At 53.2% G+C, this 16,569-nt stretch overlaps 1 pseudogene; it reads left to right on the plus strand.

Moving 5' to 3' along the window:
• Positions 1-7,739: 7,739 nt before the first annotated feature.
• Positions 7,740-9,161, plus strand: LOC133759043 (ribosome biogenesis protein NSA2 homolog; annotated as a pseudogene).
• Positions 9,162-16,569: the final 7,408 nt, after the last annotated feature.

Below are 16,569 nucleotides of genomic sequence, written 5' to 3' on the forward strand. Positions count from 1 at the left end.
GAATAGGAGGGGCGTGGCTAGGTCTGAGTCGAGGCGAGGTCACTCGAAGCAGAGCTCTCACTGCGGACACCTTTGCCTCTCTCTGGACCTTGCTCTCTCCATCTGCACTCCGGAGCTCGCGGATCTGACCACCTCCCTGCCTTCCTGCTGGGTGATTGTGAGGATCACGTGTCCTGATCTGGAATTCGGTGGCACCTGGCAGGGCTGAGGGCCCGGGAGGGACTGTGCTGCGCATGACAGCGCGCCCCCTCCTGGGAAGGAGAAGAACTGCATCTCTGTCCTGCCTGGCTCCCCATGCCAGCCTTTGGCCTGCGCTCCTGGTAAGAGGTAAGAGAATGAGGCCGACGCCCGGCTCAACAGGCTAATCCTCCGCCTTGCGGCGCCGGCACACTGCGTTCTAGTCCAGGTCGGGGCGCCGGTTCTGTCCCGGCTGCCCCTCTTCCAGGCCAGCTCTCTGCTATGGCCCGGGAGTGCAGTGGAGGATGGCCCAAGTGCTTGGGCCCTGCACCCCATGGGAGACCAGGAGAAGCACCTGGCTCCTGCCATCGGATCAGCGCGGTGCGCCGGCCGCAGCGCGCCTACCGCGGTGGCCATTGGAGGGTGAACCAACGGCAAAAGGAAGACCTTTCTCTCTCTCTCACTGTCCACTCTGCCTGTCCAAAAAAATGAGAGGGAGGGGCGAGCCTAGAAAGATTGGGGTGGGAGGAGAAAGGGGAGAGGAGGGTAGCAACTTAGGGAAGAAGGCCGAGCCGTGAGTGGGGCTTGTGCCACGGAGAGTAAGTCTAAGGTGAAGGGGGAGCCCTGGAACCAGAATTCGTGGATTGGTACCAGGCTCTGTGCCTTGCTGGGCCTGTGTGAAGCCTCCCCACCCAGCCCTGAGCAGGGGACGATGCGAGGGCAGCCCTGCCCCGGGAGCTCCTGGCCCACCTGAGCCTGAGTGTGGGCTATCACAGAACCCTATCTGCAAACCAGTTCTTGGGTGGCAAAAGGGAGCTGCAGTGGTGGAAGCCGAGCCTGGGGAGCGCCTGCTCCCAGATGCCAGCATGGCTGCTCCCCTTCCGGCCTCTGCCCTGCCCTTGGGCCACAGGCTCTCTCCCCCTCCTGCTCTCTGTGCTCCAGCCCCCACCCCCCACCTCACCCTGGCCTGCCCGCTGGGTCAGGGCTGGAGGACAGGTTTATAAAGCAATGGAACGGTGCCTGGTGCCTGGAACGTGCTGGGTTACTGTGTTGTTGGCATCTCCTTGGAGTGGCTGGAGGGCCTGGCATTGCCCCTCCTCTAATTCAGGTAATCCCAGCCCTATGAGGGCGGTATTGTTTTTGTTATTTCCATTTTTCATACAAGGAAACTGAGGTGCAGAAAATTCAAGTCACTTGGACAAGATCCCACAGCTATAAGAAAGGGGGCCAGGATTTTTTTTTTTTTTAAAGATTTGTTTATTTATTTGAAAGGCAGAGTTACAGAGAGACAGAGGTAGAGAGAGAGAGAGAGAAAGGGAGAGAGAGAGAGAGAGAGAGAGAGAGAGAGAGGTCTTCCATCCACTGGTTCACTCCCCAAATGGCTGCAATGGCCAGAGCTGTGCTGATCCAAAGCCAGCAGCCAGGAGCTTCTTTCTGGTCTCCCATGTGGTTGCAGGGGCCAAGCACTTGGGCCATCTTCTGCTTTCCCAGGCCATAGCATAGAGCTGGCTTGGAAGTGGAGCAGCCAGAACTCAAACTGGTGCCCATATGGGATGCTGGCACCGCAGGCGGCAGCTTTACCTGCTATGCCACAGCGCCGGCCCCGGGAGCCGGGATTTGAGTCCAGTCTGTCTGCTGTGTCAGTTGCTGATGTGACTGTACCCAGCGTGTCTGGCACGGAGGACTCTGGTTTCAGAGCCTGACTCTGAGATGCTTGGAGTCTCTTGCGAGGTGAAGAGGTGATCACAATGTCGCCTCACTATGACTAGGTGCCATGTGCACACTGGGAGTCTAGGTATGGTCACCACATTGAAGAAACAGAGATGGTTTTCTTTTTCTTTTCTTTCTTTCTTCCTTTTTTTTTTTTAACACTTCATTTTATTTTGAAAAGCAGAGTTACAGAGAGAGTTACGGAGAGAAAGAGAGACAGAGAGAAAAGATCTCTTCCACCTGCTGGTTCACTCCCCAGGTGACTGCAATGCCTGGGGCTGGGCCAGGCCAGAGCCAGGAGCCAGGAGCTTCTTCTAGGTCTCCCATGTGGCTGCAGGGACCCTAGTACTCGAGCCATACTCTGCTGCTTTCCCCGGGGCACATTAGTGGGGGAGCTGGATGGGAAACCAAGCAGTCAGGACTCGAACTGGCGCTCCCACGTGGGACGTTGGTGTTGCCGGTGGCGGCTGGACCTCTGCAGCACAGCACCAGCCCTGAGATGATTTTCCTTTATTCTGATCTGTGTTTGCTTTCCCCTCAGGTCTGTGTTTTCTTTTTCTTTCTCTTTTTCTTGCAGTCTCAATATCTGGAAAACGTTTCAGGGGAGACATCTTCCTTTTTGCTTTTTGCAGACAACATTGTCAAGCACAGGAGGAAGGTATTTCCACTGACAGCACTGGGCGTGTGGTCAGGCAGTGGGCAGCCCCAGGGTGGCCTGTCGCCTCTGGGCAATGAGTCCAGCTGAGCCCACCTACGCACCAGACCATGGACTCAGTACAGGAAGGAAGCAGAAGGTGAGGCCCCCCGCCCCGAGGTAAGAGGAGTGGGCACCCAGACCCATTGTTGGGCAGATCGAGGGGGAGGGCTGGGTGCGTTACACTGTGGTTGCCTGGTTGAAACTGTTTGGAAGTTAGAAATTAGTGTATGTGCGGGGCCAGCGCTGTGGCATATCGGGTAAAGCTGCTGCCTGCAGTGCCGGCATCCCATATGGGCGCCGGTTCTAGTCCCGGTTGCTCCTCTTCCGACCCAGATCTCTGCTATGGCCCGGGAAAGCAGTAGAAGATGGCCCAAATCCTTGGACCCCTGCAACCACATGGGAGACCAAGAAGAAGCTCCTGGCTCCTGGCTTCAGATCAGTGCAGCTCTGGCCGATGTGGCCTTCTGGGGAGTGAACCAGTGGATGGAAGACCTCTGTCTCTCTGTCCATCTCTCTCTCTCTCTCTCTCTCCCCTTCTCTCTCTTTGTGTGTGTGTGTATAACTCTGCCTTACAAATAAATAAATAAATAAATAAATCTTTAAAAAAGAAATTAGCATATGTGTGAGCAAGGGCCTAAAAACAAACTTTTTTTTTATAGGCAGAGTTAGTGAGTGAGAGAGAGAGAGAGAGAGATCTTCCTTCCGTTGGTTCACCCCCCAAATGGTTGCTACGGCAGCGCGCTGTGCCGATCCGGAGCCAGGAGCCAGGTGCTTCCTCCTGGTCTCCCATGCGGGTGCAGGGCCCAAGCACTTGGGCCATCCTCCACTGCCTTCCCGGGCCATAGCAGAGAGCTGGACTGGAAGAGGAGTAACCGGGACAGAATCCGGCGCCCCAACCAGGACTAGAACCTGGTGTGCCGGCACCACAGGCGGAGGATTAGCCAAGTGAGCTGCGGCGCTGACCCTTCTTTGTTTCTTAAGATTTATTTATTTATTTGAAAGCAGAGAGAGAGAGAGCGAGAGAGAGAGGTCTCCCACCCACTGGTTCACTCTCCAAAGGACCTCAATGGCCAGAGCTGGGCCGACCCAAAGTCAGGAGCCAGGAGTTTCCTCCAGGTACTTCCCAAGTACTTAGGCCATCTTCTACTGCTTCCCCAGGCACAGTAGCAAGGAGCTGGATCGGAAGTGGAGCAGCGGGATGCATAGGGGATGCTGACATTGCAGGCGGTGTCTGAACCCTCAGAAGGTAACCGCTGTGGAAGTGCACCGCAGCCCAGTATCTTACACTACAAAGTCCTGCCCTTACCCCGAGAGCTCTGCAGGTAGTCCCAGCCTTCCGCCAAGAGGCGACTGAGCCATGAAACTTCTGCGGCCTCTCCCCATCAGACCTCTCTTCCTTGCTGAACCTTTGTCACTCACCTGCGCTGAGCGAGTTCCTCATGGCTGCACTTGGTCTAAGCTAAGTTCTCATGAAAATGGAGCACTGGTTCACATCCGGCACACCCAGCCCGGAGGACTGGCAGGAATGAAAGGAAACTCTTCCGGCAGGTGACCTTCGGGAGCCCTGCCCCGCCCGTGCCCCCCACCGCCTCCCCACGAGGTTCGCCTGCGCTCACACAGCCCGTGTGTGTGTCCTGTGACTCCCCTGCCCCTCCAAGGTCCTGGCTGTGACCGAGGCCCAGGAACGCCTACCGGATGAAGCAGGGAAGTCAGAGTCTTCAGACTGGGTTCTGGCCATCAAAACGTGATGGGGTGCAGCTCGTGACCAGGTGCTCCCGGCGCCAGCCCCAGCCTCAGCACCCCTGTGTCACACCCAGCCCAGCCACTGTCTGCACTGCGGGCACCCACACGAGCAGCCCTTACTGCCCAGCCTTTCCCGTCCGATCCAACTTGCCTGTTCTCTTCCGGCAGAGAGGAGGGACTCTCCCTGATACTGACAGGGAGGCGGCGCCCTTTGGCCTGTCAGGCTCCTCTTCACCCTTCAACACCCTCCCTCTCCCCCAGCCCCTCCCTCCCGACACCTCACCTTCCAAGAGTGACAGCTGAGACCCTCCCTGCTCCCCTGTGAATGGTGCAGCCTGGAGTGTGGACTTTCATCCACCAATCAGCGCTTCCCTCAGGGCCAAGGGCCTCGGCTGCCTGTGTGCTGTCCTGCGGCCAGTGCCCAGGGCAAGGCCTGCCACCAAGTGTCTTCTCCATTCCTTGGCTAAACTAAAAACCTGCAGGTGCGTTCCAGGCCCTGCGGCTGCCTGTGAACCCTGGGAGATGAGTCTGACCCAGTCCTTCACTCAGGAAACTCTTCTTGGGGTCCCTCGCACCTCCTCCTCCGGCCCCCACTGGGACTCTGAATGTCAGAGCCACAGGGGCCCCGAGGCCGCCCACCGGAACCATCAGTTTATTGTGCAGAAGGGGAAGCTGAGGCCGGGCAAAGGCAGGGGTTTGCCTGGGCTCACACAGCCCATTGGCGCAGGTGCAAACCCAGTCTCACACCTCCCAGTGCCGACTCCTCTTGTTAGAGCTTCTCAGAGATAGGGAAACCGGCTCAGAAAGCAGGAAATGAGAGCAAACACAGAATCATTTATTTTAAATTTAACTTTATTTTGTAAAGGTATATTTGTTTGAGAAGCAGGGTAACAGACAGAGAGAGGGAGAGAGAGAGAGAAAGAAGTCTTCCATATTCTGGTTCACTCCCCAGATGGCTGCAATGGCCAGGACTGGGCCAGGCCAAAGCCCGGAGCAAGGAGCTTCTTCTGGGTCTTCCACGTGGGTGCAGGGGCCCAAGGACTTGGGCCATCTTCTGCTGCTTTCCCAGGCCACAGCAGAGAGCGGGATCAGAAGTGGAGCAGCCAGGACTTGAACTTAGAGGCAGAGCTTAACCTAGTACACTACAGCACCAGCCCCCAAACACAGAATCAGGGTCTGGGAGTTCTCCTGGCTCACCCAAATAGCCACAAATCATTCCCTTTCTTTTTCTTTTATATTTATTTGAAAGGCAGACTTACACACACGAGAGTAGGGGAGAGAGAGAGAGAGAGAGAGAGAGAGAGAGAGAGAGGGGAGAGAGAGAGAATGCCCCAACGGCTGGGGCTGGGCCAGGCTGAAGCCAGGCGCCTGGGCAGGGAGCTGGATGGGAAGTGGCGCAGCCGAGATCCGAACCGGGGCTCACATGGGATGCCGGCGTCGCAGGTGGCGGCTTAACCCGCTGCACTGTAAGGCCGACCTCTCCGATTCCTCTTGAGCCCCGGAAATGAGGCCTGCGGGGGTCTCCCCACGCAGCCAGCCCCGCGCCGCGACTGCGAAGGGCCGATTCCGGCGGGGCCCTTCCCCGGGATGAGGGAGGCGCTCACCCGTGTGTCCGCCAGGCGGCGCTAGCGGCCCAGCTGCGGGCTCCTGAGCCTCCGCGCCCTGACCAAGCGGCGCTCTGGCCAGGGCGCAAAGCGGGCGGCCCGGGGCTTGCTGGGGGCTGGCCCGGGGTCCTGGGGGTGTTCGCCCCGGGAGCCAGTGACCGAGAAGGCTTTTGAGCCTCCCTTTCTGAACAAGCCCCTCCTCCACCTGTGGGGGCGGGGCTTCCTTTCCTGGGCGCTGCGCTCCTGGATCGGGCTGTGCTGTGCCCACGCCCCAGCTGGCCTGGCCTCGCCCCTGCACCCTTACGATGACCGGCGCTGTGCCTCGCCCGGCCCCATCCGCACCCTGTCCAGGGCCGTCCACCCTCCCTGCCCGCTGCCCGCATCAGTGCACGGCTTTGCGCTTTAGCCGACGCGGTCACAGGCTCTGCTGGAGTGGAGCACAGCGGGCCTGGGGTTACACAGACCTGGGCGGCAGTCTCGGGCCAGCTACTCGACTTCAGATCTGGTTGCACAATCCTTTGTGCCTCAGTTTCCTTATCTGTAAAACAGAAAGAAGACGAGGGTCTTCAGACCGTTCATGGAGAGTGCACATGACGGAGGGGGCTTTGGCTCAGAGATTCAGAGGCCACCGAGCCGCAGGGAGACCGACATCCCGCCTGGGGTACCTGGTTCCAGTCCCTGCGCCTGAGTTCAAGTCTCTCGGAGCCAGCAGGTGTTGGCTCAAGTACTTGGGTGTCTGCCACCCACACGGGAGACCCAAACGGAGTTCCTGACTCTTGGCTTTGGCCTGGTCCAGCCCTGGTTGTTGTAGACATTTGTCTGTCTCTCCAGCTCTCTGCCTTTCAAATAAAATGAAAATATCGGCCAGGGCTGTGGCATAGCGGGTAAAGCCGCCACCTGCAGTGCCGGCATCCCGTATGGGCGCCGGTTCGAGTCCAGGCTGCTCCACTTCTGATACAGCTCTCTGCTATGGCCTGGGAAAGCAGTAGAAGATGGCCCAAGTCCTTGGGCCCCTGCACTCACATGGGACACCTGGAAGAAGCTCCTGGCTCCTGGCTTCAGACTGGCGCAGCTCTGGCTGTTTCAGCCAATTGTGGAGTGAACCAGTGGATGAAAGACCTCTCTCTCTTCTCTTTCTGCCTCTCCTCTCTCTGTGTAACTCTGACTTTCAAATAAATAAAATAAATAGATCTTTTAAAAAAAAGATGAAAATAACTGTAAAATATTTTAATCACACAGAAGAATATTTAAAGACAGAGAAAAATTTTTTAACAGAAGAAAATGTGTATTCTAAAAAAATGCATAAATTTCAATTTTTTTTGCACCAATATAAACTTGTACTAACTTGTACAGGATCTAGTCTAGGTACTAAGAAGGCTAAGGATATCACTTTTTTTTTTTTTTTTTTTGACAGGCAGAGTGGACAGTGAGAGAGAGAGACAGAAAGAAAGGTCTTCCTTTTGCTGTTGGTTCACCATCCAATGGCTGCTGCGGTTGGCGCATTGTGCTGATCCGAAGCCAGGAGCCAGGTGCTTCTCCTGGTCTCCCATGCGAGTGCAGGGCCCAAGCACTTGGGCCATCCTCCACTGCACTCCCGGGCCATAGCAGAGAGCTGGCCTGGAAGAGGGGCAACGGGGATAGAATCCGGCACCCCAACCGGGACTAGAACCCAGTGTGCCGGCGCCGCAAGGTGGAGGATTAGCCTATTAAGCCACGGCGCCAGCCAGGATATCACTTTTGAGAAGAGCTGCCGTCAGAGCAATGTGAATTCTGCTAGAACTGAAGCACGAACAAGCATCACATTGAAGATGAAGCCTGGGTGAAAGAATGGTGACGTCACTGATGCTTTAGGAAGAATTCATGGGGGAGGGGCTGTGCTGGGGCACAGAAGGTAAAGCTGCCTCTTGCAGCGCCGGCATCCCTTAGGGGCACTGGTTTGAGTCCCAGCTGCCCCACTTCTGAGCCAGCTCTCTGCTATGGCCTGGAAAGGCAGTAGAAGATGGCCCAAGTCCTTGGGCCCCTGCACCTGCGTGGGAGACCTGGAAGAAGCTTTTGGCTCCCAGCTTCAGCCTGGCCCAGCACTGGTTGCTGCGACCACTTGGGGTGTGAATCTCTCTTTTTCCCTCTTCCTCTGTAACTGTGCCAAATAAACAAACAAACTAACAAATAAATAAATAAATTTTTTTAAAGAAAAGTTTATGGGGGCAATGCCCTGAAGAAATCAGATGCTTCCCTCGTGGGTTTCTGAGCCCTGAAAGTTGGGAACTTCTTCGCACCCAGGAGGCTGCACCTGGTGGTTCTAAGGCCACAAAATGAATATATTGAATTACACCGTAAATGCTATGGGGACCGTTTGGATTACCATGAGAAAAAGAGAAAAAAGGAAAGTTGGGAGGCTCATGAACGTTCAAAGAAAGCAAAAAAGATGATTGGTCTGAAGGCCAAGCTCTACCACAAGCAGCGCCATACTGAGAAAATACAGATGAAAAAGACTATCAAGATGCATGAGAAGAGAAACACCAAACAAAAGAAGGATGAAAAGACTCCCAAGGGAGCAGAGCCTGCCTGTCTGCTAGACAGAGAGGGACAGTCCCAAGCTTTCCAAGATGATTAAACCAAAACGAAAAGAGAAGGCGGGAGAATGGGAAGTCCCTCTGCCTAAAGTTCGTGCCCAGGGAGAAACAGGAGTATTAAAAGTTATCCGGACAGGGAAAAGAAAAAGAAGGCGTGGAAGAGGATGGTTACCAAAGTCTGCTTTGTTGGAGATGGCTGTACAAGAAAACCACCTAAATATGAAAGATTCATTAGACCAATGGGCTTACGTTTGAAGAAGGCCCATGTAACACATCCAGAACTGAAAGCCACCTTCTGTCTGCCAATACTTGGTGTAAAAAAGAATCCATCATCCCCATTATACACAACTTTGGGTGTGATACTAAAGGCACTGTCATTGAGGTGAATGTGAGCGAGCTGGGCCTTGTGACGCAAGGAGGCAAGGTTATTTGGGGGAAATATGCCCAGGTTACCAACAATCCTGAAAATGATGGATGCATAAATGCAGTCTTACCTGTTTGATAACAGGAACTTCTAACCATTATTGAAGACTACAAACTAAGTGGGAAAACTGTCTTTACTACGATTTTTCTGAATACTGCCAAACAGCCTTCATGTCTGCCGTCAGCAAGAGAATTATTTTAAGGTGTAAAAAACATTAAAAAGATGCACTTTTACTGACTGTTCTTTTTTGGAGTCTGCTTAAGGTTTACAAGTTAATAAAATGTGAACAATTAAAGCAAAAAAAGAAATCAGATGCTTCCAAATGGTAACACATTTTAAGAAGGTATCAGGCATTATTAAGGGTAAACCCTCAACGGCGAACTAGCCACATCAGTGTGCTAGGAAAACATTAATCTAATTCATGCCTTCACTGAGGAGGGCTAATGTTTAACACAGAACCAACAGCCAGCACCCTAGACGGAGCCCTGGGTTCAGCTGCCACAATTCTGACTACAGAAAGTGCGACAAAGCTGCTGTGCCTAGATCAGCTGCAGGCAAGAGCAGATCTTTCTTTAAAAATATTTATTTTTAATCTTTAAAGATTAATTTATTTATTTGAGAGGCAGAGTTCTGTAACGAGAGAGGGAGAGGCAGAGAGAAAGGCCTTCCATCCACTTGGTTCACTCCCCAGATGGACAAAATAGCCAGAGCTGGGTTGATCTGAAGCCAGGAGCCAGGGGCTTCATCCGGGTTTCCCATGTGGGTGCAGGGGCCCAAGCGCTTGGGCCATCTTCTACTGCTTTCCCAGGTGTGCATCAGAGGTGGATTGGAAGTGGAGCAGCTGGGACTGGAACGGGTGCCCACAAGGTAAGCCAGACACTGCAGGCAGTGGCTTAACCTGCCAGCCCCAAGAGCAGAGCTTTTTACCAGAAATGGAAAACAAGGGAGATCAAGACCCTGGAGCATTTCCTGGAAGAATTGCAGCAGGAGGTGGAACATTGCTTCAGCAGTGCTGCCCTGAAGACAAAGCGCAATCAAAGCAATGGCTCCTAAGAGGGGGCTGTGGCTGGACCAGAACAAGAGGGTCAAAAGCCAAGGTCACGCAGCAGTTGGGATGCCCAAGGCATTCTGCTGTTGACTTTCTGGAGAACCCTAACATGTGCTTATTAGGAGAGTGTTTTTGAGAAAATTAGCCAACGCTTTAGCAGAAAACTCCCCAGAAAGCTTCGCCGGAGAGTCCTTTTCCATGACAGTGTTTCTGCTGGCCTCTCTCACGGAGTTTCAGTGGTGCATCATTACCAGCTGGGACTTGAACCCGTGCCCCTGTGGGGTGCCAGTGCCGCAGGCGGCGGCTTAACCTGCTACGCCACAGCACTGGCCCGATAAATAAGTCTTTTAAAAATGTCCTTAAAGGCATCTGTTTTCTTTAGTTAATTATGTGTAGAAGGGGCCTTGTGGCACAGTGGGTTAAGCCACAGTCCCAGCTGCTCCACTTCCGGTCCAGCTCCCTGCTAGTGTGCCTGAGAGAGCAGCAGAGGACGGCTGAGTGCTTGGGCCCCTGCACCCATGTGAGACCTGGATGAAGCTCTGGCTCCTGCATTCGGCCTGGCCCAGTCCCAGCTGTTGTGGCCATTTGGGGAGTGGACCAGAGAATAGATAGCTCGCTCGTAGATAGCTCTCCCTCTCTCTCTCTCTGTAGCTCTGCCTTTCAAATAAAAATTTTAAAAATAAATTTAAAAACATGTAAAGGAGACTGTAATGGCATGATGAAATTCCTAGGAACCATGGTTTTTCAGAAATGGATGAACTGGTGGGTATCATCACTTACAAAAGCATCTTTTTTTTTTGTGGACAGTGAGAGAGAGACAGAGAGAAAGGTCTTCCTTTTTGCTGTTGGTTCACCCTCCAATGGCCACTGCGGTAGGCGCGCTGCGGCCGGCGCACCGCGCTGATCCGATGGCAGGAGCCAGGTGCTTTTCCTGGTCTCCCATGGGGTGCAGGGCCCAAGGACTTGGGCCATCCTCCACTGCACTCCCTGGCCACAGCAGAGAGCTGGATGGAAGAGGGGCAACCGGGACAGGATTGGTTCCCCGACCCGGACTAGAACCCGGTGTGCCGGAGCCGCAAGGTAGAGGATTAGCCTAGTGAGCCGCGGCGCCGGCCTCAAAAGCATCTTGACCTTGAAGTAGCTTATGTTGAGAGAGAGATTTTTATACTTACCTGGCAGGGCAAATACCACGATCACGAGAGATAAATTTTATTCTTTATTTTAAATTTTAGTTATGTTTATTATTTTATTATATTATTAATGTATTATTGTCATTTTAAAGATTTATTTATTTAGGCAGAATTACAGACAGAAGGAGAGAGAGAGAGAGGTCTTCCATCCGTTGGTTCACTCCCCAAATGGCCACAATGGCCGGAGCTGGGCTGATCCAAAGCCAGGAGCCAGGAGCTTCTTTTGGGTCTCCCACATGAGTGCAGGGGGCCCAAGCACTTGGGCCATCTTCCACTGCGTTCTCAGGCCGTAGCAGAGAGCTGGATGGGAAGTGGAGCAGTCGGGTCTCGAACCGGCGCCCATGTGGGATACCAATGTCGCAGATGGAAGCTTAGCTTTATTTTATTTATTTGTTTTTTATATTTATCTTTTTAAAAGTTTATTTTTATTTGAAAACTAATAAATAGATAAACAAGCAATAGAGAGAGAGAGAGAGAAGGATTTTTCACCTGCTGGTTCACTCCTGAAATGCCCACAACAGCCCAGGCTGGGCCAGACTGAAGCTAAGGGCCTGAAACTCAATCCAGGTCTTCTTCACAGGTGGCAGGGGCCCTAGGACGTGAGCCATCAACCATGGTCTCCTGGGTGCTCATTTGCAGGAAGCTGGAACTGGCAGCAGAGTTGGGTCTTGACCACAGGCTCTGTGATGTGGTTTGCTGGAGTCCGAAGTGCTGACCTCACCACTCCGCCCTCAGGCCCTCACGGCTGGTCACATCTGACAGGTTTGTTAAGAAGACCTTAGGAGATAGCCCCTCAGGTCCATGGGGTCTGACTCTCATGTCTGAAACCTGCACAAGCATCCTGGGAGAGAAACAGGACTGCCTGCCCCTCACAGGTGACAGCTGCGACTCTGCGTGGTCTTGCAGGGAGCAGGGATGGTGGAACCTTCCATCTGGGTGCAGGTGTGAGTGCCAGGCCACAACCAGAGATTTCTGTTTCTTCATTCCAGGGCTGTGTCGACATTGGGGTGGGAGAAGCTGAAGCCTGGTGGATCCACGTGCTTTCTGGTCGTGTGTCTGAACAGGTCACCTTGGTGACACCATTGTCCTTTTGACCTAGAGTGGCCTTTCTGGGATGGACATCTCCTTCTCTTCTCCTGGGCATCCCCGGAGGGCACACGAATGCTGCTGGGTAGGAGTGAGGCTGAGGCCGGGGCCATTCTGATCAGTGTCCCTCTGGCTCTTGCTGGACCAGGGATGCACTCACCGCTGGCTCCACCCCCTCTTCCCCTGCAAGCCTTGCCTGCTCTAGCCTGCCTAACCAGCCACCTTCTTGAGTCGGCAGAGGCAAGAGTAGAAAGATGGCAAAGTACCTGGAGAGAAATGAACAGATCAATGATGTGATACATATTTCAGGAGGGCCCTTTTTTAAAGAGATTTATTTGGGGACGACATTGGGGTGCAGTGTGTTAAGGCACCACCTGCAATGTCAGCATTGCATAGAAGCCCCAGATCGAGTCCCAGCTGTTCCACTTCTGATCCAGCTCCTGCTAATGCACCTGGGAAAGCAGCAGAAGATGACCCAAGTGCTTGGGCCTCTGCCACCCATGTGGGAGACCTGGATGGAGTTCTGGGCTTCTGGCTTCAGCCTGGCCCCGGTTGTTGCAACCATTTGGGAGTGAACCGGTGGATGGAAGATCGATCTCTCTCTCTCTCTCTCTCCCTCTCTCTCTCTCTTTACCTCTCTGTTGCTCTACCTGTCAAATGAATAAAATACACCTTTAAAAAAAAAGAAAGAAAACGAAAAGTTCTGCAGTGATAAGAAAAAGGGGCAGCATTTACAGTTAGCTACGGTGTGGAAAGTCAGGCTGTTGAGAACCTGTTACGTGCGAACCAGAAGCTGCTCTGTTTGAGTGTGGTGTTGGAATGACCTGAAGGAACAGGATAGATTGTTGACGTTCAGTGCTGAAAGCATTGAACGAGAAGTTATGAAAAATAGGAAAGCACTTCAGGAAGCTAAAAACCAGCGCAGCGAACGTGTGCCACTCAATGGTGTGCCGCTCATGAGACGAGCGGAAGTCTTGTCGACAAAGGAGCTGCAAGCTGAGACAGCTGAGAATTTTCAATAGGCTGGTTGCAGAGTTTTAAGAAAAGGCTTAGCATGAAATTATTAAAGACTTGTGGGGGCAGCGTTGTGGCATGGGGCGGAAGCAGCCATTTGAGATGTTGGCATCCCGTATCGAGGCACTTGTTCGAGTCCCTGCTGCTCTGCTTCTGATCCAGCTCCCTGCTAACGCACCTGGGAAAGCAGCAGAAGATGGCTCAGGTACCTGGGCCCCTGCCACCCACGTGGGAGACCTGGATGGAGTTGTAGGCTCCTGGCTTCAGCCTGGTTCAACCTCTGCCATTGAGGCCATTTAGGAAGTGAACCAGTAGATAGAAGACCTCTCTCTCTCTCTCTCTCTCTCTCTCTCTCCTGCTCTCTTGGTCACACTGCCTTTCAAATAAATAAGTAAATAAATAAATGAAAAAAAAATTTTTTGACAGGCAGAGTGGATAGTGAGAGAGAGAGAGACAGAGAGAAAGGTCTTCCTTTTTGCCGTTGGTTCACCCTCCAATGGCCTCTGCGGCCGGCGCATCTCACTGATCCGAAGCCAGGAGCCAGGTGCTTCTCCTGGTCTCCCACGTGGGTGCAGGGCCCAAGCACTTGGGCCATCCTCCACTGCCTTCCCGGGCCATAGCAGAGAGCTGGACTGGAAGAGGGGCAACCGGGATAGAATCCGGCGCCCCAACCGGGACTAGAACCCGGTGTGCCGGCACCGCAAGGCGGAAGATTAGCCTGTTAAGCCACGGCACCAGCCATAAATGAAATTTTTTTGACAGGCAGAGTTAGAGAGAGACAGAGAGAAAGGTCTTCCTTTTCCGTTGGTTCACCCCCCAAATGGCTGCTGTGGCCGTTGTGCTGCACTGATCCAAAGCCAGGAGCTAGGTGAAGGGCCCAAGGACCTGGGCCATCGTCCACTGCCTTCCCAGGCCACAGCAGAGAGCTGGCCTGGAAGAGGAGCAACTGGGACAGAATCCAGCACCCCAACCGGGATTAGAACCCAGGGTGCCAGCACCGCCGGAGGAAGATTAGCCTAGTGAGCTGCAGCGCCGGCCAATAAATGAATCTTTAAAAACCTAACGATTCACGGTGACAAAGCGTGCATGGATCATAAAGTGGAGGGAAACCCGTTGATGGGTTGCCCAGGTCCTTGCTGGTGAAATCTGATGCCAGACGAGTCTTGGGGCTGATGAAGCGTCCCTGTTTCGCTGGTGTTGGTCCAGGAAGGTCTGCATGTAGGTGATGAGAGGCCCCCAGGAGTCAAGGCTGCTGAGGACAGAACAACGACTGAGGCAGGATGGGCGGATGCAGCAGGCACACGTCAGTGCCAGCTCACCCAGTGAATTTCCTACCAGTCTGTTTTTAGTCTAACCAAAAGGCACAATGGGCGGGGATGTCTTTGCTGATTGGTTTCTCCAGCGTTTTGTTCCTTGGCTGGTGCCCTCTGCAATGGAGGCAGACCGAGTGATGACGGCAAGGTTTTCTTACTCCCTGACAACTATTCTACTCATCTTCCAGCTGAGATTCTCATCAAAAAAGAGTGTGTATGCCGTGTTCTTTCTCCCAAAAGTTACCCCGCCAATTCAACCACACCACCAGGGTATCCTTAGATCAATGAAGGGAAGATGCGCCAACGTTTTTCTTGAACATCGTGCCAGCAGCAATGAATAGACGTGTGGCTGTGGACAGTTTTCAAAAGGAGTTTAGCATAAACAATGTCCAAATGGCCACAACAGCCAGGGCTGGGTCAGGTCAAAGCCAGGAGTCGGGAGCTCCTTCAGAGTCTCCCACATGGCTGCAGCGACCCAAAGACTTGGGCCATCTTCCACTGCTTTCCCAGGCGCATTAGCAGGGAGCTGGGTCAGAAGTGGAGCAGCCAGGACTCGAGCTTGCACTCATAGGGGATGCCAGCGTCTCAGGCAGCCGCTTTGCCCGCTGTGCACAGTGCCAGCCTCTTGAAGACGCTTTTAACACCGAAACTGTGTCTCCAATGGGTCATTCCCTGATGGATGGTGAAATAGCTGAAATGGTAGCAGGTGGTGACGATGGCCGTGTTAACGCTGCAGAAAAATCGCTCTAGGCGACACGAGAAACTGTGATGAGCACTGTGCATCCATACAGAGTAGAAACCATACCAGTTTATAAAATCAAAGTCAGACTTCCTTTTTTATTGATGGATTTATTTATTTGAAATGAAAGAGAGAGAGAGAGAGAGGCAGAGAGGCAGAGATCTCTCATTTGCTGATTCATTCCTCAGATGGCCACAACAGCCAGGGCTGAGCAAGGCTGAAGCCAGGAACTAACTCCATCTGGGTCTTCCAAGTGGGTAGCAGAAAGCCAAGTACTTGGGTCAGCACGCGCTGCTTCCCAGGTTCATTGACAGGGAGCTGGATTGCAAGCACAGGGTAGCCAGGACTCAAACCAGGCACTGCAATAATGGATACCGGAGTTTCAAGCGGCAGTAACCTACTGCGCCACAACGCCCACGCCAAGAGACTTCGAAGATAAGATCAGTCGTTGCTGAAGCAGGTGACTCTTGAAGGAAACATTTTAAAAATTCGTCCAGCAGAAGGCTCAGTCATCCGTGGAGGACCCACTTCCTGCTTCTGATCCTAAAAAATAATAAACCACAGTGGCCAGGAGCTTTTGCGTCAAAACAGCATTGCAGGTGCGGACTGAAAGCTGCCACTGTTTGTTGTCGCTACTGTAGAACACCTGATAACAGGTGTTCTGGGGATGCTGCTGGGATGCACAGTGACCCCGAGCACGTTATTTTCTCATTGTATTAATAGCGTGTCATATTTTACTTTCCAAGTGCTTGTGTGAATAAACGTAAGAAAATGATTGCTTATCAGCAACAGCTAAATGCAGCGTCAGGAATGATGTTGGTGCCAAACACACACACACTGTCCCGTGGGTGGCGGGGGCAGTGGCCTCTTGGCTTCCTGCTGGCTCAGTGTACACAAACTTTGCTCCCTGCACAGCATTATTAGAAATACGGTGTCAAGTTACCTTCGGGATAAGTGTGTCAGGTGCAGATGAGACAAGTGTGAGTTTTGTATTCAGACTTGGGGCCCATCCCCAAGTTATCTCATTTAGTTTCTGCAAATATTCCCAGATCGGAAATGGCTGGATACTGGATCACTGCTGGTCCTGTGCGTTGCCCATACGGTGGGCTCAACGTGCATCAGACCTCCGCGGGGGTTTTCAGCCATCTGGGCTCTTCCCTTGCCAAGCCCTAAGCCCATACACCCCAGGAGGTCACACCTCCCTGTCCCTGGAGGCGCTGCCTCTGACCTCCCTTTGGTCTTGGGACCCTG

Source organism: Lepus europaeus, chromosome 5, assembly GCF_033115175.1.
Source record: "Lepus europaeus isolate LE1 chromosome 5, mLepTim1.pri, whole genome shotgun sequence".
Taxonomy (NCBI): Eukaryota; Metazoa; Chordata; class Mammalia; order Lagomorpha; family Leporidae; genus Lepus; species Lepus europaeus.